Source organism: Giraffa tippelskirchi, chromosome 11, assembly GCF_054371585.1.
Source record: "Giraffa tippelskirchi isolate mGirTip1 chromosome 11, T2T-mGirTip1v1.2.pri, whole genome shotgun sequence".
Classification (NCBI taxonomy): domain Eukaryota; kingdom Metazoa; phylum Chordata; class Mammalia; order Artiodactyla; family Giraffidae; genus Giraffa; species Giraffa tippelskirchi.
In genome coordinates this window covers 130,358,192-130,382,271 of record NC_137285.1, presented here as the reverse complement: position 1 = coordinate 130,382,271, position 24,080 = coordinate 130,358,192, and the positions used below count along the sequence as shown (strand labels likewise).

General features: G+C 36.8%; 1 long non-coding RNA gene across 1 annotated transcript in view; it reads right to left on the bottom strand.

The window, feature by feature from the left end:
• The window catches only part of LOC145526852 (uncharacterized), a 466,924-nt gene extending 449,865 nt beyond the window's left edge, over window positions 1-17,059 (bottom strand). Inside the window, exons 1-3 of the long non-coding RNA XR_014069238.1 lie at window positions 16,652-17,059; window positions 16,145-16,268; window positions 15,689-15,751 (exon numbers count right to left, since the gene is read on the bottom strand). This is a non-coding gene — a long non-coding RNA (uncharacterized LOC145526852). The remainder of the gene's footprint in view (window positions 1-15,688; window positions 15,752-16,144; window positions 16,269-16,651) is intronic.
• Window positions 17,060-24,080: the final 7,021 nt, after the last annotated feature.

Below are 24,080 nucleotides of genomic sequence, written 5' to 3'. Positions count from 1 at the left end.
AACTAAGGACGTGATACTGTTAAAGGAAGAAAGTCAGCCATTGCTGACTCATGGCCAGAGATTAGTGGAGGTGCTAGCTCTTTGCTCATAAATCACATTATTCAAGAAAACTAGAGAATAATGTTGCTTTAGGATTTCTACATTTAGCATTTCCTGTTTTAATATTTCTTAATTTCTATTTTATATTTGTAAACATGCTTTATAACTTACTGAGTGCCAATATTTAGAACAATGTATTGCTGCTGATCTGGTTTGCTTCCATAATCCTAAAACTTTCCATCTATTACTTGGACACCACAGTAGTTAATTTATCAGTTTCACAAGATTGCAAAGATTGAAGACATTAGGCATATTATCCTAATTTGCCTCTTAAAGTAATATGATAGCCTTTCTCTCCATATTTATTCAAATAAGAATTTCAAATGCCAATGGATGAAGTCTGCTACCAAAGGGGCCAGAGTGTGGGGCTGGACTGCAATGATGCAGTCTTTGCTGAGTTAATGCAATGGGAAATCAACTTTTCTGTGCTTTCAAGTCCCCAAGCCTTCCATTCCTTTCCCCTGTTCCTTAAATTATTACCAACTCTTACTGTTCATCTTTCAAAAGTGTTTTATGGGCCCTTCACCTTGTGCTCATCTCTCCCCCCATGTCCTTAATCCCAGAAACATCTGCTGCTCCTGAAAATCTTGCTGGCGAATATACCCAGAATGTTAATACAGTTCTAACATTCAAAAACTTGGTGACTCATGACCCATCAATTTACTTTCAGCTCTTGTTCCTTTGGTTTGAAAATGACAAATTAAAAATGCACCACATGTGAATTCTGGAGACAGGAACAAACTTTTTTTAGGTACAAAAACATTTCCCTATACTCTTATATTCAGTGATGCTCTCTTTTCTTCCTCAAGCCCACTCCCTTTACTCCCCAATTTTTGCCAAAGACTTTGGTATCTTCTCATCCTTCTGAATTATCTAATTCATGCCCATGAAGCATCTCCAAAATCTATGTTTTCTATGTAACTCTCACTCATGAATGCGATATTTGTAGGTTCCATACTGGACATGCCCCGCCACAGCAATCCAAATTAATGCCTTTAAAGTTAAATCCATCGTTCCTTGCATCACAACCAGCTGGTTCCCTTCACCCATTGTTATATTAACAAGCATCATTAACGGCAACCTGGTTCTCTATAATTATTTTTCCTATCCGCAACATCCAATCAATTGATTTTTACATTCTGCCATTTTGACATATGTATATTTTTCCTCCATTCTATCTCCACTTCTTTCCTGCCATTTACTGTCTCCAGTGTTTCATCACCTCATTTCGAAATGTTTACCAGATACTCAAAAGATTTCTCCCTATTCCTGTACATACGTTATTCAATCTATTCTTCTCAATGTACCTGGAAAGGTTTTCTAAGACGGAAAACATAATGATACTATTTCCTTTCTTAAAATCCTTTAATAGCCCTATTCTTCAGTGGCTTAGATGGTAAAGAATTTGCCTATAACCCAGGAGACCCGGGTTCAATCCTTGGGTCAGGAAGATCCCCTAGAGAAGGGAATGGCAACCCACTCCAGTATTCTTGCTTGGAGAACCCCACGGACAGAGGAGCCTGGCAGGCTACAGTCTATGGGGTTGCAAAGAGCTGGACACAATTGAGTGACTTAACACTTTCACATGTAGGGGAAAAAACTCAAAAACATTAACATGACACTCAAGGCCCTTAAAAATCTGATCCTTTTCTACTTCTGTAGCTTCATATCTTTTCAATCCCCTCCAGCCAAGAAAGACTGCCACCATTCTAAACAAGCATCACTTTTCTAAATTCACCGTGCTCTCTCATTTCCTCTACACACAAAGTTCACCATGCCTTAAAAACATTTCAGACTTTCTTATCTCAGATGCTCTTTCTTTGTATTTGTAAATTCTGTTCAGTACTCGAGATCTATTTCAGGTATTATTGCTCCTTCCAAAAAGATTTCTCTATTACCTCATACCTCCATTGGTTTGCCTTATGCCTGTTTCTCTTCTACCATAGGACCAAGCAAAATTTACTATTTTCTAACTGCATTAGAAACATCTGTGCGTGTGTCTGAATTTGAATTGCAGAACATTATCTGTTGCTGCAACTGCCATGGCTTAAACTGCCTTGAAGTATTTACCAATAATAGCAGTAAGCATGTTATTCCTTCAATCTAATTCATGGATTATCTGCTGTCATTGTTTATTAATTGGGGATGACCTCTCTTTATGTTGGTGGTCCAATGACTTTCTGCATTTCTCAACCTCTGTGTTCTATCGTGCGTGGTGGTAAGGTGGGTTTTGGTGAGTGTTACGGCTTCCTGACTGTATACAAAAAAAGCATCTTCTTACTCCAGAGAAAACATGAATTTGAGATCTCTTTTCTGTCAACATGAAGTATCCTCCACGACTACTTCTGTTTGGCTATCTCCTACTCTTTAGTCAGAGATGCTATTATTATTGGCACACATAGCTTCCATTAGAAGCCTTTTTGATATTTGTATGTCTTTTCCTATGAGATGCCTAAAATATTTCAAAGTACTGCTGAATTTTTTTAAAAAATCAATGAAATAATCAATTAACATAGGCACTTAATGAACAATAGCCCAATAAATGACCTTACCCTGATATGATGTAATGAAGTTTTAAAATAATTCTCCTCTGCTTTCCAATACAAATTAATAGTGTAAAAAAAAGATTTTTATGCATTTTAATAGGTGTAGGAACATATGAGACCCTTAGTAGTAGCAGTAGTATTAGTCGCTCAGTCTTTAGGCATCCTTCCAACGATGCTACCTGAGAGCATCATTTTTACACTACAAAGATAAAGTGCAATCCGTTTAGGGATCACTTTGGTTCAAAACAATTTTATCCATGTGATGAAATCATCTTATATTCTCCTTCTGGAACACATTTATTAAAGATAAGAATATCAGAGTCACGATACATAGTTTGTCTAATATGTTTTTTGTTTAAAGAGAATTTTTTCCCCTCAGTAACACTGTGATCCAATATGATCCTGTAGTAAATGTATCAGGCTGCACAGACTTTTACTTGTGCTTGAGAACTACAAATTTTCAAATGCCAATTATGTCCATTCCCTGTGCTCTTGAGAAGACTTCTTATATGCAGTGAGAGAATCTAAAAATGGTATTCTTTCATTGTCTAGAGTATTTGACCACCAGGAACCATTAAAAAAATCCAAACAACAGTGATATCTGAAACAGTATCTCAAAAACTTCTCTTTCAAAATATATTTTTCCTTTCTAAACTATAAAGAAATCAATATTCAGAAGGACACTAACATAATCAATTAATGAGCTAATAATTTTCCAAATCTTCTATTATTTTCTGGTTACATTATACAGCCAACTGAGGACAAATTCCCTTCCAAAGAATGTAGGTCATCATAGATTTTTATATAAAAGGGAAGTGAAATCTCTTTTATGCTCATAAAACAGAATACATACGGTTTTTTGTAATCTATTGTCAAGACAGTGAAAGTGGATGGAAATAAAAGAAAGCAGTATCTTGAAGTACTAAGAGTGTGGCTTTGGAGTCATAAAAATAGATTTGAATTAGGACTTTGTTACTTATTATTTGTAAAACCTTTGAAAGTTACTTAACTTCCCTGAATTTCATCTATGAAATGAAGATGACAGTACATGCACAATCCTTAAAATGTTTTCTGCCTTTAAGGATTTTTTTAAATGATGTATATAAAGCACAAAGTATAATGCCTAGTAGGTACCAAATGCTCATTAACCAATAGATGGCCATCTTTAAGGAGAGAATTCTTTCAGGCATCAACTGTGTTGGAATGTTAGTGTTATCTTACCCTTTCCACTACTACAACGTTCTTTTCTACATTATCACAGTTGCGTTAGTAAAACAGCCAAGGGCATAAGCCATCTCTAAAATGAAATTTTTGTCCCAAGTAAGCCTGGAGCATACAAAATGACTAGAAATTTATAATTCCAAAGTCGTTCTTTGTCCCCCTCCCCCAAGGATTTTAAGCAAGAGGAAGAAATTAACCCTGATTTACAGTATATTTGCTCAAAGAATGATATTCTCATATCTCAATTTTGGGGTCAGACATTAAGTGGAGTAGGTTATATAAATCTGAATTAAAAAGCAAAGTTTGTAAAGCCGCCAGTGATTTCCTGAGAAACCAGACTGCATAACTTCATTAAGAATGGAAAAGAAGTTCCTTGATCCTGGTGCTTCAGAAAATGTACTTTAAGTGCACAAAAAGGAAAAACAAGGGGGGCAATAAGCATGCAGAGAAGAAAAAGGAGGAGAGAAGCAGAAAGAAGAGTGTGTCTTTAGTCACCCAGTCATGTCAACTCTATGTGACCCCATGGACTCCCTCTGTCCAAGGGATTCTCCAGGCAAGAATACTGGAGTGGGTTGCCATTCTCTTCTCTAAAGAAGAAGAGAGAGAGAGATAAGGTCTGCCAATCTCAATAGTGGCATTTGTTCTACTCAGAAGAATTCTGTAACTTCTATAAAAAAATCAAAGAAGCTTAGAGTCATCACACATAGGAAAATAGCTGAGTTTGGAACTGCCCTCTTGTTTAAGCTTTACCGCACTTCTCATATAGATGAGTGCCATTACCCAATGCCACTAATGGAAAGGCATTGGGTTTACCTGTGAAAAATTCACAGTAACTAGGCATAAGCTAGTTATGTCCCTCCCTTTAGCTGGAAAAACCAGCCACGTAAAGTGAGTAAAGTTGACAGTCATCTCATCCAGGGGATCTTCCTGGAGAAGGGAAAGGCAACCCACTCCAGCATTCTTGCCTGGAGAATTCCATGGACAAATAAATCTGTTGCACAGTTGGACACAACTGAGCAACTAAAAGAGTCAAAAATGCAGCACTTGGATGCAATCTCAAAAACGACAGAATGATCTCTGTTCGTTTTCAAGGCAAACCATTCAATATCATGGTAATCCAAGTCTATGCCCCGACCAGTAACGCCGAAGAAGCTGATGTTGAACAGTTCTATGAAGACCTACAAGACCTTCTAGAACTAACACCCAAAAAAGATGTCCTTTTCATTATAGGGGACAGGAATGCAAAAGTAGGAAGTCAAGAAACACCTGGAATAACAGGCAAATTTGGCCTTGGGAGTACAGAATGAAGCAGGGCAAAGGCTAATAGAGTTTTGCCAAGAGAACACACTGGTCATAGCAAACACCCTCTTCCAACAACACAAGAGAAGACTCTAAACGTGGACATCACCAGATGGTCAACATTAAAATCAAATTTATTATATTCTTTGCAGCCAAAGACGGAGAAGCTCTATACAGTCAGCAAAAATAAGACCAGGAGCTGACTGTGGATCAGATCATGAACTCCTTATTGCCAAATTCAGACTGAAATTGAAGAAAGTGGAGAAAACCACTAGACCATTAAGGTATGACCTAAATCAAATCCCTTATGACTATACAGTAGAAGTAAGAAATAGATATAAAGGAATAGATCTGATAGACAGAACACCTGATGAACTATAGATGGAGGTTCGTGACATTGTACGGGAGACAGGAATGAAGACCATCCCCAAGAAAAAGAAATTCAAAAAAGCAAAATGGCTGTCTGAGGAGGCCTTACAAATAGCTGTGAAAAGACAGGAAGTGAAAAGCAAAGGAGAAAAGGAAAGATATACCCATTTGAATGCAGAGTTCCAAAGAATAGCAAGGAGAGATAAGAAAGCCTTCCTCAGCAATCAATGCAAAGAAACAGAGGAAAACAATACAATGGAAAAGACTAGAGATCTTTTCAAGAAAATTAGAGATACCAAGAGAACACTTCATGCAAAGATGGGCTCAATAAAGGACAGAAATGGTAGGGACCTAACAGAAGCAGAAGATATTAAGAAGAAGTGGCAAGAATACACAGAAGAATTATACAAAAACATGCTCCATGACCCAGACAATCACAATGGTGTGATCACTCACCAAGAGCTAGACATCCTGGAATGTGAAGTCAAGTAGGCCTTAGGAAGCATCAATACGAACAAAGCTAGTGGAGGTGATGGAGTTCCAGTTGAGCTATTACAAATCCTAAAAGATTACGCTGTGAAAGTACTGCACTCAATATGCCAGCAAATCCGGAAAACTCAGCAGTGGCCACAGGACTGGAAAAGGTCAGTTTTCGTTCCAATCCCAAAGAAAGGCAATGCCAAAGAATGCTCAAACTACTGCACAATTGCACTCATCTCACACACTAGTAAAGTAATGCTCAAAATTCTCCAAGCCAGGCTTCAGCAATATGTGAACCGTGAACTTCCAGATGTCCAAGCTGGTTTTAGAAAAGGCAGAGGAACCAGAGATCAAATTGCCAACATCCGCTGGACCATCGAAAAAGCAAGAGAGTATCAGAAAAACATCTATTTCTGCTTCATTGACTATGCCAAAGCCTTTGACTGTGTGGATCACAATAAACTGTGGAAAATTCTGAAAGAGATGGGAATACCAGACCACCTGACCTGTCTCTTGAGAAACCTGTATGCAGGTCAGGAAGCAACAGTTAGAACTGGACATGGAACAACAGACTGGTTCCAAATAGGAAAAGGTGCACGTCAAGGCTGTATGTTGTCACCCTGCTTATTTAACTTCTATGCAGAGTATATCATGAGAAATGCTGGGCTGGAGGAAGCACAAGCTAGAATCATGATTGCTGGGAGAAATATCAATAACCTCAGATATGCAGATGACACCACACTTATGGCAGAAAGTGAAGAAGAACTAAAGAGCCTCTTGATGAAAGTGAGAGAGGAGAGTGAAAAAGTTGGCTTAAAGCTCAACATTCAGAAAACTAAGATCATGGCATCTGGTTCCATCACTTCATGGCAAATAGATGAGAAAACAGTGGAAACAGTGTCAAACTTTATTTTTCTGGGCTCCAAAATCACTGCAGATGGTGAATGCAGCCATGAAATTAAAAGACGCTTACTCCTTGGAAGAAAAGTTATGACTAACCTAGATAGCATATTAAAAAGCAGAGACATTACTTTGCCAACAAAGTCTGTCTAGTCAAGGCTATGGTTTTTCCAGTGGTCATGTATGGATGTGAGAGTTGGATTATAAAGAAAGCTGAGCACCGAAGAATTGATGCATTTGAACTGTGGTTTTGGAGAAAACTCTTGAGAGTCCCTTGGACTGCAAGGAGATCCAACCAGTCCATCCTAAATGGGATCAGTCCTGGGGGTTCATTGGAAGGACTGATGTTGAAGCTGAAACTCCAATACTTTGGCCGCCTGATGCGAAGAGCTGACTCATTGGAAAAGTCCCTGATGCTGGGAAAGATTGAGGGCAGGGGAAGAAGGGGATGACAGAGGATGAGATGGTTGGATGGCATCACCGTATCGATGGACACGGGTTTGGGTGGACTTATGTAGTTCGCGATGGACAGGGAGGCCTGGCGTGCTGCAGTTCATGGGGTCGCAAAGAGTCGGACACAACTGATTGAGTGAACTGACTGACTGAGTGACTAACCTTCACCTTCACTTTCAATCTACTTAATCTGTTTAGTTTTTAATTATCAATAGTTTTTCCTTCATTTCTCGAAATCCTATTTGCTACTTTTACAAGTCGTTTCAAGTTCTTTTATGTTTTTAATCATTTAAACATAACTATTTTATATTCTTTTTCCAAGTATTATTTTCTTATCTAATTTTGTGGAGCTCCAACCTTCTATTTTGTTTTGAATTCCAAGTCTCATTGATGTTGCACTGCTGATCATACATTTTAAAGTTTCTGACTGAGAGTTGATCTTCGTCAGAGACTATTTATTATGTGTGCGAGTCCCAATGGTCTACATTGTGAAAGTATCTTTCCAGGATGGTTTTCCTTTTGTTTCCATCATATGTGCAGGAATTTTCATCAGCTAGGTCTACTTTCATGGTCATTTCTGAGTGTGAAGTGTTTTAAAATCTTTTAATAGCATAAATTCAAAATTTAAACTTCTGTAAATACAGATTCAAGTCTTCAATATTTCAGGTGACTCTTCTCCCACCCTAGTCAAGAATCCAGGCCTAGATATAGCTTTCTTGTTAGCTCTTTGTGATGTGGTAGATTATGATCAATCTACCTTTTGATGAGGTGATCGCCTATTCAGGCATCTTAGTCTTAATTCTTTACCTCATTCAGACCCAAGACCCCATTTCCTATCAAAATATTGGGAGTGAGATGAGCAAACCCTTAGTAGCCAGATAACTACTCCGACCTCCAACCTTCTCAGGCTGCCAGGGCACTTGGTTAAAAAGTAGGGAGGAAATCATTTAAAGCACTCTTCTCCCACAGAAACTGTTTTCATGATCCAAACAATAGATTTTTCACATTTCATTGGGCAGATGCTGATTGCATTAACAAGAATATGTGGCTATTTGCAAATCTGGTCAAGATGACCAGAAGGCATCAATCAATACAATATGAATCACTTTCTCTCCGTATTTCAAAGTACGTCAGAGAAATTTCCAATAGTCTCTCATGTCTTCTGAGAAAATGAACCATACTTTTTAAAGGGAGGGATCTAACTAAAATATTACAATGATGCTAATCATCTTACTAACACTTGACAATTCCTAATTATTTTCAAAACAAACCATCAAAATGATATTCCTGCTGAGAAACCAAGTTGTGCTAACCCTGACCATTTCGTTGACATGTTTTTTCAACCGGAATGTAAGAATATAACTTACTCTCTTTGTAGTCGACATACACACAAACGCACACACAAATTACAATACATGGTTTCACTTTCCTTTATGCGGACCATTTTTAAAGTCTTTATTGAATTTGTTACAATATTGCTTCTGTTTTATGTTTGGTGTTTTGCCCGCTAGGCAAGTGGGATCTTAGTTCCCCCAGCAGCAAACATACCCACACCCGCTACACTGGGAGGCGAAGTCTTAACCACTGGCCCACCAGGCAAGTTCCTTCACTTTCAACTTTCTATCATCACCATCTCCTAAATTCCTTTGTGTATAGGATGCAATTCCACATGTGAAGTGGCTATTAACAGAAAAGATAGAGAATAATCAAATGGGGGGAAAGGATTCATAGCCAAATCTTGACAAAATTCATAATTTGTGAGGTAGTAAGAACAACAACAAAAATGTATAGAACTCTATATTTCTGCAAGCTATTTATTCTCTTTTATTTAGTCCTGATTAATATTTTAAAGAAGGGAAAGTGGAAGAGAAAGAAGAAGTTGGGGGAGGGGAGGAGAGGACAACGTTTGTTGACTGTGTTCGTAACAGGCCCTTAGTTATTTCTGTTTTACATGTACTGTTTTATATAATAATCACAATTCAATAAGGTTAAATTATTATCATCTGCAATTTAGTGATAAAGAACTAGGGATGCTATGGTAGAATACAAGGGTAAAAAGACCAAACGGAATTGAGACAGTTTCTCTTCCAGTTCTACCACTTAGTTACTTTGCGATACTGGCAAATTACTTAACCTCTTTATGTCCTGATCACCTTATTTATTAAATAGGAATAATGGTAGTAGTTCTTTCAAACAGTCATGATTAAGAGTTAAATAATTTACTATATGTAAAGGACTTAGAACAGCAAATTGTTTATATTTAGTTCTCAATATGAGGTAGCTCTGAAGGCATGGAAATATTTTAAAAAACAAATCATAACAGCTAATAATTGGCTAAACTTGTGCGTGAACACTGGTATCATGCTTAGTTTCTCAGCCATGTCCAACTCTTTGCCACCCCATGGACTGTAGCCCACCAGGCTTCTCTGTACATGGGATTCTCCAGGCAAGAATACTGGAGTGGGTCGCCATTCCCTTCTTCAGGGGATCTTCCTGATCCAAGGATTCAGCCCTGGTCTCCAGTACTGCGGGTGGATTCTTTATTCTCTGAGTCAGCAGAGAAGCCCAGACACTGGTATATGTACTTTCAAAAGGAGAGCCTTTCACAGTATTCAATTTAAACACAGGTATCAATTCTATGGTTTTAATTAACATTCATTGTTTTCTCATGTCAGAAAGGAACTTTAAAAGAACACTGTTACCCAAAGTACTAAGAAGATAGAAGGAACCAAATAAGCTTGAGTGTCCTGTTATTTGAGTGTCCTGGCCCAAATGAATTATGTTCCAGAGCAGTAAATTTTGAAATGAAGCAATTCCAAGCCAGGATTAGAGATCTATGAGAAGAAAAAGGTTGGAATCAGGAAAATCTTTCCCTAGTTTTTAATAACAGTGAGCAGTAAAATCTACACTGTCAGTTAATTCAGCATTGACCCCTGGCAAAAATCCGAATTACATCATCAAAAAATATGTAGGTTTCAATATGGATTCTATATAAAACACAAATGCAAAGAAGGGCAAATCCTTTAACAAATCTATGCTTCATTTCTCAGAACTTAAAAAAATGGAGGAGGTATAGCAGAAGGGTCCAGTGAATGCCAGCTCTTAGATTCCAAGAAGCAATGCCTCAAAGCTTACAAAGTTTCTAAGTGCTCTGTTTGTCAAGAACAGAAAAAAGAAATACTGGTTCTATCGGTGTCAACAAATGTGTTAAACAACATGTAGAAACAACATGCAGTCTGATCCTTTGAATTTTAAAAATGATTACAAAGATAAAACTTCCAAATTAAATAAAAATAGGCATGGAATTAACAGTAAATGGGATGATCAAATTTTATCTAACGTTTAAATTCAAATGCTGTCCATTCAAAGGAGCCAAAAGGAAAATACCATTTTTAGTCTTTGCAACTGTTATTGAACATTTGTGCTTTAATTTGCTACATGCTGATTGCATTACCTGGATCATTATGTTATAGTAAATGCAGTATATCACATGTACTTATTAACTTGATATTATCTGTTAGAAGATGACAGCCTATACATTTTGAAACTATGAAATTAAGCTTCAGTGAAGACAAATTAGACTAATTAATTACATTATCATGTGTCACTTAGACTGGCAAGAATAAGACTGCAATGAAAGGAAAGCTGGAATTGAGGTACAAATTTGTAATTCAGGCGAAAATCTGATACCTGCTGAGCAACATTCAGGTTTCAAACGTGACTCAGCATCACTTTATTCCCCTAATTGAATACTATTATCATAAACTTCTAGTTAGCAGGCAAAGCCAGTTGTGGAGAAAATAAATTGCTGCTAGCAGCTTGGTTGTCTTTACATCTAAAATATGTTAGTCCAGGGAATATAATCATTTATGCCCTTCATAAATCTAGTAAACTGCCAAATGCTACCTCATTTTTTTCATCTTTTCTCTAGTGACTTTCCAAGATCTTTTTATTTTCACCCACCAAGCACATATCCAGGAGGTTACAACCAACTGATCAAGGTGGTTTCTCACTAATCAGTCCATGCTTCTGAATCCTTCACTCCTTCATATATCACTAAGGCCACTGTCAGATCGATACTAGAGAAAATCATTTATCCCACCGTTGATTTTATAACATCATATGGAATGTGTAATCTGTTATCCAAACTACAGTAACTTGAGTCTTTATGGAGAAATCTACAAAGAATTTTCTTTACTGGATATTAAACTCTGTGGAACTGGGACTTTTTACCTTAAATATCCTTAACAAAGTCTACCACAACTGTGGATTTTCAAAGAATATTTAATAAGCTAACCTGGCAGGATACATCTGCCCTGATGCCAAAGAATTAAAATCATGGAATTAAGACTAAACCTATGGAAGTCAGAAGACAAAAATAGTAACTTAGAGACTCAATTTGTGACATAAAGAATGCATTCTGAGTTCAATTTAAAAACCCCTCATAATGACATATTATTTGACCCTTGATGGATCAGCAATACATGGATGAGAAAAACAGGAGGATATAAGCAACAGAGAAAACAGCACACTGTGTTTCTCCTTATTGGTACATTAAGTTTTTGCTGGGGAACAGTGAAAAGCCTCATTTGATAAGCGGAAGTGAGTTCACTTATGGAGGATCCTGATTCACAATTATTAAATTATAAGAAAGGTATAAAAGTAACTGGCTAGTTCTTCATGACAGAGCCACCATCAATTTCCCACTAAATTATACTGAAAGACAGTAAAATCAAAAGCAAAATAAGACTACTGCTATTCAACTCCAGTCAACATCTAGGAAATTTTCTGTAAATTATAAAAATGAAAAATTTTCCTGAAAAGGGTAGTCAATAGTACACTAAAAGTAAAAAGTAGGCAAGTATATTGTTTGTCTTTCTTTAACTACTTCTTCAGTGGCTCAAAAAAAAAAAAAAATGTGTATCCAGAAAAGTTAGCACATCCCACGAGTCAGAGTATCTTACTTTTTACATTCAGATGAAGAGTTCAAATATAAGAAAGGCGTGGGCTCAGTCGCTTCAGTCATGTCTGACTCTTTGTGACCCTATGGCCTGTTGCCCACCAGGCTCCTCTGTCCGTAGGATGCTACAGACAAAAATACTAGAGTGGGTTGTCATCTCCTTCTCCAGGTTATCTTCCCTACCCAGGGATCAAACCCACATCTTTTATGTTTCCTGCATTTGCAGTGGGTTCTTTACCACTAGCACCACCTAGGAAGCCCATAAGAAAGGTACAGAAAGGTGTTTTTTGGAGCATGGCACTCTGGGAAGTGTGGAACCCACAAATAGAGGAGTATATGAGGAAATATAGAAAGAGAAGCACCGAGAACTGTTATACAATCAGGATTCTAGTCTTGTTTTTCCACATGCACCATCTCTTTCAGAGTTTCAAAGAACCAAACTGTGAAGCATGAAAAAAGCATGTGGGCTAGTACTGCAAAAGAAGTTTCTACCCAACTGTATCTGTTGGGAAGAGTTTCACCCATCACCTGAATGGAAAAGGTGGACCAATATAAATCTCTATACTTGGATGCTGACTCAAATTTGATCTAGATAGATCTAACAATGTGAGGTAAAAAAACATGACCTTTTGAAACAATATCAGGAAGTCATGAAAATAGAAGATGCTGAGAATGAGATAAGATAAAAAGAGAGCTAGAGTTAATAGGAAAAATAATAAGGAAATGAAAAGCTAAATAACTGAATTCATATACACAGAATTAGTAAAAGCAGAAAACAAAAGATTGAATAAAATCCAACCTCAAAAAATAAACAGGATGCCTAGATAAAAATAAACGTCAGAACTGTTCAGATTGTTTTGTAATATTATATGAAAAAGTTAAGCTACATAGCTCCATTTCAAGATGAAGTTTTGGAAGACATAAAAGTGAAACAGTCAATTTGACTTAAATAAATGAGAAGGCAAGAACAAGACAGAACTGACACAATCAGGGATACAAGTAAAAAGACTATGGACCCATTTTCTGGTGGCTCAGACAGTAAAGAATCATCCTGCAATGTGGGGAGACCTGGGTTCGATCCCTGGATTGGGACGATCCCCTGGAGAAGGGCATAGTAACCCACTCCAGTATTCTGACCTGGAGAATCCCATGGACAGAGGAGCCTGGCATGCTACAGTCCATGGGATCTCAAAGAGTCGGACACAACTGAGTGACTTTCACTTCACCATTTCTGAAGACAGACTTGAGATGGCCCACAGGGTAATCAAAATTTAGTATTTGAAAACAGAAATATTTGAACTGAAGAGAATGTAAATGAATAGTAAAAATAAATATCTGAGTTGACACTGGATATGAAACTCCAAATTCAAATATAAAATTAAGATTAGAAGAGAACATCTGTAATTTAAAAAATCAGTTACAATAATACTAGGATACAACTAATGCTATATTTATAAAGATGAGATGTAGACAAAACAAAGTTCTAGTAAATCCTGTACTTTCTACAGAGAAGAAAGAGAACATTAAACTTGTAACTTTAATGATTAGGAAATATTTTGAAAGCTAAGGAAACCACATACATAATTATAACCATAAGATACACTTTCTAAAACACTAAGAATATTAAAAATATTTAAAAATATATGTCAAAATATATATTTATTACTTTAATCTGGAGACTGGAATGGCTACCCATTCTAGTATTCTTGCCTGGAAAATTCCACAGACAGAGAAGCCTGGCAGACTACAGTCCCTGGGGTCCCAAAGAGTCAGACCCAACTGAGCAACTAACAATTTCATGTCAAATACAAATACTTTAAAGTCCTCTCTTAAAAGAACAAGATTTTAATTAGGTCAAAAATAAATAATCTTAAGAGGCACAGCTGAAATACGAAAGTTCAAAACTAAAAGAATAAATACATATGTTTTAGGCAAACACATAAAGTAAAGCAGAGGTTAAAATACATACAAATAAATAAGAAGAATCTAAGGCAAAGTCCTTAAAATCTAAGACAAAAAGCAAACCAGAAAATTCTACATGGATCAAGTCTATTTTTAAACATAAATTGACAAATTCACGGACTTTGATAAATTCGTGGACTTCGATAAATTTAAACATAATTGATAAATTTCTGGTCTGAATAAGGTTAAACAAAAGCCCATAATACTGAAGTATGTACATCAAAAACAGCTTGAAATGCAGGGATATAATAATAACTCTCAATATCTGAGAGAACTTAATTCTTTAATATGTAGCCAAAGAAAATATTTTAAAAGATAAATAGGGCACAGAGAATTTAACAATAAAGTATTAATGATGCTACCAAATTAAAGCATATATATTGAATTTTGTACCTAGATGATACAATAGGAAGCCCCAGACCCTCCTTACCGTAAGGAGAAACCTACTGTACAGTAATACAAGGACAAATACCTTTGTGAGATATTCATAAACCAGTTAATCTAAACCAGTGGAATCCAAAAAAAAAAATGAACAAATATAATTAAACAGAAACAGAGTTACAGATACAGAGAACAAACAAGTGTTTGCTGGAGGAGTTAGGGGAGCCAAGTAATAGGTAAGGGAGATCAAGAGGTACAAATTTCCAGCTGCAAAATACATGAGTCACAGGTATGAAGCATAAGTGTGGGAATATAGTCTACAACTGTGTAATATCTTTGTATGGTGACATACAGTAACGATACTACTGTGGTTATCAGTTTGAAATGTATAGAAACACCGAATCATGTTGTGTTAACAGGAACTGACATAGTGTTCTAGATTAATTATACTGCAAAAATAAACAAACTCACAAAAAAAGAGATCAGATTAAACACTGCTATATGTTAGATATGGAAGTTGTTAACATAGTAAATTCTAAGAATTCTCATCACAAGACAAAAACCTTTATTTCTATTCCTTTAATTTTGTGTGTATATATAGATATGTATATATCTATTTACTAAACTTAGGGTTGATAATCACTTCATAATGAATGCAAAGCATTATGCTGTACACCTTAAACTTCTACAGTGTAGTACACCAATTTTATCTCAAAAACTGAAAGAAAAAGAGAAAATGCAAAATACAAACACACACACACACACACACACACACACACACACACACACACACACACACACACACACACACACACACGACAGGATATCAACAACATGGCAACATAGGAAGCCCTAGACCCTCTTTTCCCTAAGGAGCCATTTACTCTACAGCAATGCAGGAACAAATTTCCTTTGTAAAATCTCCATAAACCAGTTAAGAGGTTCCCACATGGAGCTGTATAGAAGGGCAAAACTAACTGTATGGAAGCTGGTAAGAAGATTTGTGGCACTCACTCACCTAGTCCTCCCCTTGGTGCCCTGACGCACAGTCAGGAGAAAACTCCCACTTCCCGACTTCTCCCTGGGGAGGAAAAGAAAAGACTGAAATATTCATGTAACAAGCAGACTTTGCCGGGAGGTACCCAAGGGGCCAGTTTCTATCTTGCCTGAATCTAAAAGGTCAGGTTGGGAGCTGCTGAGAACAAAGGCTACAATTTGGACTGGCACGCACTCACCCGCCATCATCCTCCCCCCCCATAGCCCCTTCCCACCAGATCAGCACAAAGGAGCAGGAAGAAATCCCCAACTGGTGGCCTCTCCCTGAGGAGGGAGAGTTGGAACATGCAGCAATGTTCTCGCTTTTCCCAACGGCTGCCCCAGAGACTGGTTTTTGTTATGCCTATCTCAATGCCCTAATGGAACCCAGTGTACTCCAGATGCCTGGGGGCCACAGAGAACAAAAAGAACTGGGTACCTTGCTGCTGTTCCTGAGGACCAGGGGTACCACAGGCAGAGCTAACACAGCTTGGAGGAAAGTGGGCAAAGTGAAGAGTAGAGCTTGCATCCAATGTTCCTGACTTCAAAACACAGCAGCAAAACTATTGCAAAAAAAAGAAAAATTATATATAGTCCCAACATAGAAACAGACCTAGGTGGCTCAGCGGTCAAGAATCTGCCTGCCAATGCAGGAGACATAGGTTCAATCCCAGGGTTGGGAAGATCCCCTGGAGTAGGAAATGGCAACCCACTCTAGTATTCTTGCCTGGGAAATCCTCCGGACAGAGGTAACACTGTAAATTCTGGTGGCAACAGCCTATGAGGTCGCAAAAGAGTCAGACATGACTGGTCATACACGCACAGCATAGATCAATGGCACAGAATACAGAGCCCAGAAATGTGAACGAAGCACATGAGCCGGAAGTCACGGAATACACCCGGAAGACTCTGTGCCTTCCTCGGAAATTCCACACACTCCACTCACCTGAACCAGGTCCCCAGTCCCTGCCGCGAGCCTCCCTGATGATGTTAAAGGAGAAAATAGTTCCTGATGGAGGAGACTGAGTGGAGGAACTAGTTTCTTCAGGCTGCTATCAGTAGGACTGGGTCAGAAATAAAGTAATGCTCTGAAGCTGCCCTTAAAGGTGAGTGTTTGAGAGACAGGCAGAGTTGGTCTCCTAGTCCGAAGTTTCGATACCTCTATGTCCATGGGGGTCGCAAAGAGTTGGACACTACTGAAGCAACTGAGCAGGCCCTCAAGCTCCTGGAATAAACAGCTGGACTTGAGGACAGCGGAAAGGTTGATCGAGTTGCTGCAGCTCTGACCGTGACAGGCTAGTGTTAGGAGCCCTACGTAGGTCCTTAGGGCCCCTTTGGAAAGGGCTAGAGCTGTGCCTCCCACGCATGCGCAAATCACTAGCTAGAGCTGTGCCTCCCACGCATGCGCAATTCACTCGTTCTGGCTTCCAATGTCCTGCAGCTGCTGGGTGTTTGAGGCGATGTGGTTTTGCACAGGGTCTGGCCTCTATGGCCGGGAACTACTGCCCTGTGGCTCTGAGTGGGAAGGGCATTGGGGCACAGAGTACAGCAGCCTGGGGATTGTATGCCAGGTGATGTGAGCTAAACTCTATACAGAAGTCCCTGCAGCGGCGGTAGAGGAGGAGGTTGGGAGGGTCCGTACACTTTGGTTCCCAGGTGTCTCTCATCCCAAGACTTCACTGCCCTATTTTTAAGTATGAAGTTTTAGACAATAGTGAAAACACTTCCCAATGGGGAAAGGATAGTCTCTTTAAAAAATAGTGTTGGGTAAACTACATATCTGCGCATGCAAAAAAAATGAAGTACACTCAAAATTAATTGAAGACATAAATGTAAGACCTGAAACCATAAAACTCTTCAAAGGAAACATAAAGGAAAAAACTTTATATAAATTGAGTTTGAAATGAATTTTTGAAGACGATGCAAAAATCATGGCAACAAAAGCCAAAATAGACAAATAGGACTACCTCAACTAAAAACTAAAACGCTTCTCTACAGCAAAGGAAATAAGAGTGAAAAGTCAATCTACAGAATGAAAGAAAGCAATTGCAAATCATGTATTTTACAAGGAGTTAATTTCCAAAGAATATATATTCATAAAACTTATAGGCATAAATAAATGGATTAAAAAATGAGCAAATGACTTGATTTGACATTTCACCAAAGAAGACATACAAATGGCAAACAAGTATAGGAAGAGATGCTTAACATCACTAATCATCAGGGAAATCAAAGTCAAGACATATCACCTCACAAATGTTAGAATGACTGTTCGCAAAAAAAAGGAAATAGTAAGCCTTGGTGATGATGTGGTGAAATTGGAACTCCTGTGCACTGTTAGTAGGAATGAAAAATGATGCATCCACTATGGAAAATACTGTAATAGAGTTTCCTCAAAAAAGGGACTACTATATGAGCTTGTCATCCCACTTTTAGGTGTTTATCCAAACATACAGAAAACAGAATCCTAAAATAATATTTGCACTCCTATGTTCATTATAGTATTAGTCACAAGAGTCAAAAGCTGGAAACAACATAAATGTCCATCAACAGATAAATAAAGAAAATGTAATTTTCATTTATTCGGCCCTAAAAAAGAAGGAACTCTTGATATATGCTACCACATGAATGAACCTTGAAGAAATGCTAAGCAAAATAGGCCAGTCACAGAAAGACAAATACTGCATGATTTCACTTTTATGAGATATCTAAAGTAGTCACACTCATAGAATAAGAAAGTAGAATGGTAGTTGCCAGGGGCCCTAAGGAGGGGAAAATGAAAGTTGATGGTCAATAGATATAGAATTTCAGTCATGAAAGATGAAAAAGTTTTACAGAGCTACCGTGTAATAATTTGCATAAAGTTAACAATGCTGTACTGTACACATGCAAATTTGTTAAGAGAGTCAACTTCATGTTATGTTTTTTTTACTACAATAAAATATACATATATGAATATATATATATCACATTTATTTTTAGAAAATTTAGAAAATAAAATAGCATTCAAATAAATGTTAATTGTTCACCTAAATCAGAAATTTTACAGAATTTACCTGGTCATGCCATTATAAAACCAAATAGTTTAAATAAAAGTCTAAAACAAAAACAAAAACAATTTAAGTATACTATTCTGGATAAATATAGCTGTAAAAGGACAAAGAAAATACAACTTAAAACTAAGGCGTATTTAATAACGTAAAGAAAATCATATGTATTTCTTAGGTCATATGTGGGAAAATCTTCACTATTCAGAAAATGCCTACCATTCAATTTCTCATATTACAGGAAGTTATGAGGACAATGAAGTCTAGTTAAGACAATAAGGGCAGAAATTTGTTTTTAAAAACTTGTAAAAACAATAATGTAAAGGTATAATCTTAAATGTTGTAAAAAGTATGTAAATCGAACATATCTAATAATAATAATACAAAATAGCATTTTAAATAGCCAAGATATAACAACAGATATGGGATTGTTCTTAATTTGCAAAGAATTACGATAAATCACACTTGTTCTCTGATCTTCAGAGCCTGTTTAGTACATCGCAGAAGAGTTTAGGGGCAGCTAGGCCCAGAGGTGAGGAGAAGAAAAGCAGAGTATGAACATCCTTTGGGAATTCCCAGACATGTTCAGAAAGGACTAGGAAGAATCACGGTTGTGAATAAATCACAATATGGAGCCAAGGTGATTTCAGAATTGGTTCTTTGGGGACTTTGTAAACATTGATTGATTTGGTTGATAACACTGAAATTAATTTGAGCATGGGGGCATGTCTCATTCAAGATGAAATTCTGAAAATTAAATGCAATATTTTATAATGTAAAGGATATTTCAGTATGATTCTCTCTATATTTTTCCATCAGTATATCTCTAAGTCATTAATCTTCTAATTTATATATAGAAAGTACCTGAAACCAGGTTTGATCAACATTAATATTGGTAATTTCTGGCTCATGGAATTCTGTGTGAATTTTGCATATTTCTATGCATTGGTTTTTTGCATTGTGTGAAATTTTTATAATTATAATGCATCATTTTTATCAAAACAATAGTTCTTATGGTACAAATGATGATATTTGCAGCACATGCATTTGTCTTCTTTCCCTCTCAAGACCTCACTGTATTGAGAGTCTGCAATGCTGAAAAGTAATACATTCATAATAGAGAAGAAATCATGTCCGAGACATCAACAGGTCAAGATCTACAGTGTAAGAGAGTTCAACAGATTACTGGAAAATGGATTGTAGTTGAAGTGGTTGACAAGACAGTTGAAGTACTTGCAGTCCAGAATAAATACATGGGGGAAGTTCAAAGTTGAGAATGGAACACCACGGAGTCAGTAGATAAGAGGAGATGTGAGGGGAAAATATTAAATAAAAGAATTTGTTACAGTTCTGCAAACAAAACTGTCATGGTAGTCAGGACTCTGCCCATTTACCATAAGCCACACTTCAGAATGAAGGACTGTCAATCCAGTATTTTCTGTCTGAATGAAATCAGAGGGCTTTATGAAAAAGGAAAGAAAGATGAAAGGGAGAGAATGAGAGAGAGGAAGGAAGGACGGAGGGAGGGAGAGAAGAAAGGAAGGGAGGGAGGGAAGGAAGAATCACCCTGGGATAGCTAAGACTTGAGGTTGAGACACCAGAATAAAGCTCTCATTTCAGCACTGGAAGCCAACTACCTATCCCCACATCCTGCTGGTAAGCTTTCCTATCCATAACCCTGTCTACATACAAAAAACTTTCAGCAAACTTTCCCATTTTGGAGAAAAGGCTATTGTTAAAATTGATCTCCATATACAGCAATAGAAAAAAACACAGGCTAGCTACTGAGAATATTTCAACAAGTCCTTTATTCTTAAATATGAACATCTGTGAACCAAAAGAATATATGAGAAAAAGTAGTAGCACTGAGGAATAATATAGAATTAAAAATAAACATAACAATAAATCCCAGAGGAAATATAGTTTATACAGTTTAAGGGAAAATTTTAATGTGTCCTGAAAGAGACAGCACTGAAAAAATATAAGCACAGTGAGGAAAAAGACCTTTTGGAAATCAATTTTTAAAAAAGCAAAGACCTGGGAGATAAGCTTTTTGCTTTGTTTTGTTTTAATCTCTAATCTCAGAGCAAAGAAGATAAAACAAAAAATGAACTGTGAAAAATACAGGTAAGAGATATAAAGGATCATTCAGGAAGTTCAATAACCCACTGACAATCATTTCATCATGAAAACATGGATGAAAATGAAAGGGAGGCAAATAATATTGACAACAGTGACAACAGCAAATTCAAAACTGTTAAAGGAAAATATTATTATTTAGAATGAATGTGCCCAGGGAGTGAAGTACTAGACCCCTCCTCAGATTTTCAAAATTAAAGATAAGACAATAAAAGTTTACAGAGAAAGGAGGGAAAAGCAGGCACCTATAAAGGTCTAAAAATCAGTTAAACTGAATGCTTGAAGATATTGAAGCAATGGCTCCAAGGACTGAGGGAAATATGCTTGAATTCTGGAATCTTACACTCAGTCATTCAAGAAAAAAAAGCAAAGTAAGATATTTTCAACATGTAAGGTTCAGAAATTTGAGCGTCCACAATTCTTACTTGTGTTTATTTGAGGATATCCTCCAGGAAAATTAAGGATTAACCAATATACCGGAAGACATAGCTGCAATACTGTAGGTATGTAGTCTTTCTAAGTAGAAAGCCTAGAGATTAAAAGACCCAAGGAAAGGAAAAAGGATTTCATACAATGGAAAGAATGATTGAACTGGATAAATTTGACTAAATGGTTTAATATTAAGTAACTAATGTTACTAATATACAACTGACCTACCTGAATATAAGCTAGGTTCAGAATATGGCTGAACCTGTCCAACTCACAAACTGGTAGCTCTCAGACATCCCTTTCACTTGAAATGCATTATGATACTTTAGGATGTAATCAATGTTGCTGCAGCATCCCAGGGTCAGAGTTTGGAAGAAACCCTACATCTTCACGAAACTCAGTATAGAACTGGTAGTATAGAAAAGTTGGAAAGATTCACAGAGATATTTGGTGTCTCAAAGGCTTTTATCTGTAGTTATCTGTGGTATGAATCCATAATAAACCAAGCATCTTTCTTTAAAGAATATCTTTCTTATAAAAGGAACCACCAGTAAAGGGAAGAGGGTGACTACGCACCTTTCTCAAGAGGTTTCAGCATCAGCAACGAGACCAGAGGGGAGGACCATGAGATTAATTCTTCCTAAACACCCACTACATATCTTCTGGAAACAAACAAACAAACAAAAATCACTAATATTTGGGGTAAGGTAGAATCAGCTTAGAGCTATTAGTGGAGCAGGATTCCTGACCAATGAGCCATCAACCTTTAGATTATCAATATTAAAATATCTTAAATCATTCCCACAAGCTCATAGAAATAGGCAACATTCATTTTACAACAGGGAATTTATTAAAGATTATATTGCAGAAGTAATTAAAAGGGGAAAACATATTTTCCCTTCTCAGATGATGGCAAAAAAAGTATTTGATAAAAATTAAACACCTTTTTTTAAAACTCTTAGAAAGCAAAGAAAGGATACTTAGGAACACATATCATAAAACCATACCTAACACAATACTTAACGAAACAATAGAATCATTGCCACTGACATCAAAAGCAAGACAATGATGTGGACTATTTCCATTATTAGTTAGCATTTTCCCAGAAGTTCTATCCAAATTTAATGTTGAAAAGAAAGGAGTAGAAATATTATCATTTTTTGAAGAATATAAGATTATGTGCCCAGAAACTGCAAGAAAATAGACTGAAAATTCCTAGAATCAGGGAGAGTTGAGTAAGTGAGAATATTTTAAAATTAACAAATATCTGCATTTTTATATAAAACTTTGATAACCAGTTAGGAAATACAAAGGAAAAGCTTTGAATTACAATAGCTATTAAAAATATTTAGAAATACCACACATAAGAAATATATGACTTTCATGTAGAAGGTTACAAAACTTTATAGAGATATGTAAGACAATTTTACATTTAAATTCAGAATATAATTATTCCATATTCTTAGTGGGAAGACCAAATATTTCAAAGAATTCAAATGGAATCTTTTTAAGAAATTTTATTTTTTTAAATTTTTAATTAGTGGATAATTACTTTACAATGTTGTATTGGTTTCTGCCATACAACAATGTGAATCAGCCATAAGCAAACAGATATCCCTCCCTCTTGAGCCTCCCTCCCACCCCACCCCCCCAACTCATCCCCTAGGTTGTCACAGTGCATCAGGCTGAGCTCTCTGTGTTATATAGCAACTTCCCACTAGCTGTCTATTTTATATGTGGTAAAGTATATATTTCAATGCTACTCTCTCAATTCATTCCACCCTCTCCTTCTCCCACTGTGTCCACATGTAAATTCTCCGCAATTCCATTCTCTATGCATGCACCTCAACCCAGCAATCCCACTACTGAACGTACACCCTGAGAAAACCATAATTCAAAAACAAAAATCACATGTACCTCAATGTTCATTACAGCATGATTTACAATAGCCAGCACATGGAAGCAACCTAGTTGTCCATCAACAGATGAATGGATAAAGAAGTTATGGTACATATATACAATGGAATATTACTCACCCATAAATAGGAACAAATTTGAATCAGTTCTAGAGAGGTAGATGAACCTAAAGCCTGTTATACAGAGTGAAGTAAGTCAGAAAGAGAAAAACAAATGTCATATATTAACACATATATGTATATGGAATCTAGGAAAATGCTATTGAAAATGGAATTTTTTTAACATGACCGTATTTTTCATTTTCTCTATGAATAGGTGAAACTCTTATAATAAAAAAAGGGGTAGAAAGTATACTGAAGGGAAAAAACAGGCAGAATGAGATAAAGCTGTGATTCATTACATGCTTTGCCAAAAAAATGATGAACAGAAGCAGAGATGTAGGAAAATCATCTAAGGGTGTATGTGTGGTGAATCCAAGGGGGAAGAGACCAAAGTATGAAACATTGGCAAGATTACAGCTGTGGCAAGAACTAAGAAAGAAAAGGAGGGAGAAAGTGAGAAGCATAAATATCTTTGAGAAAGAATTGATAGGATTTTATGAGAATAAAATAGAGAGACTGAAAGGGAGGATGATCTAAGATGACCGCAAGGATTTCTTCTCCCTGATGGACTGGAGTGTAGATGACAGATAATCGAAATGAGAAACCAGGAAGAAAAACAGATCATGAGTTCCAGTTTAGATATAGTGTTTCACAAGTATTAGAGCATTCTTAACAAGTTCAGGGTATTAGATATGCTGCTTATGTAGATGTGTAAGTTAGCTACGATGATAGCTGAACTTAA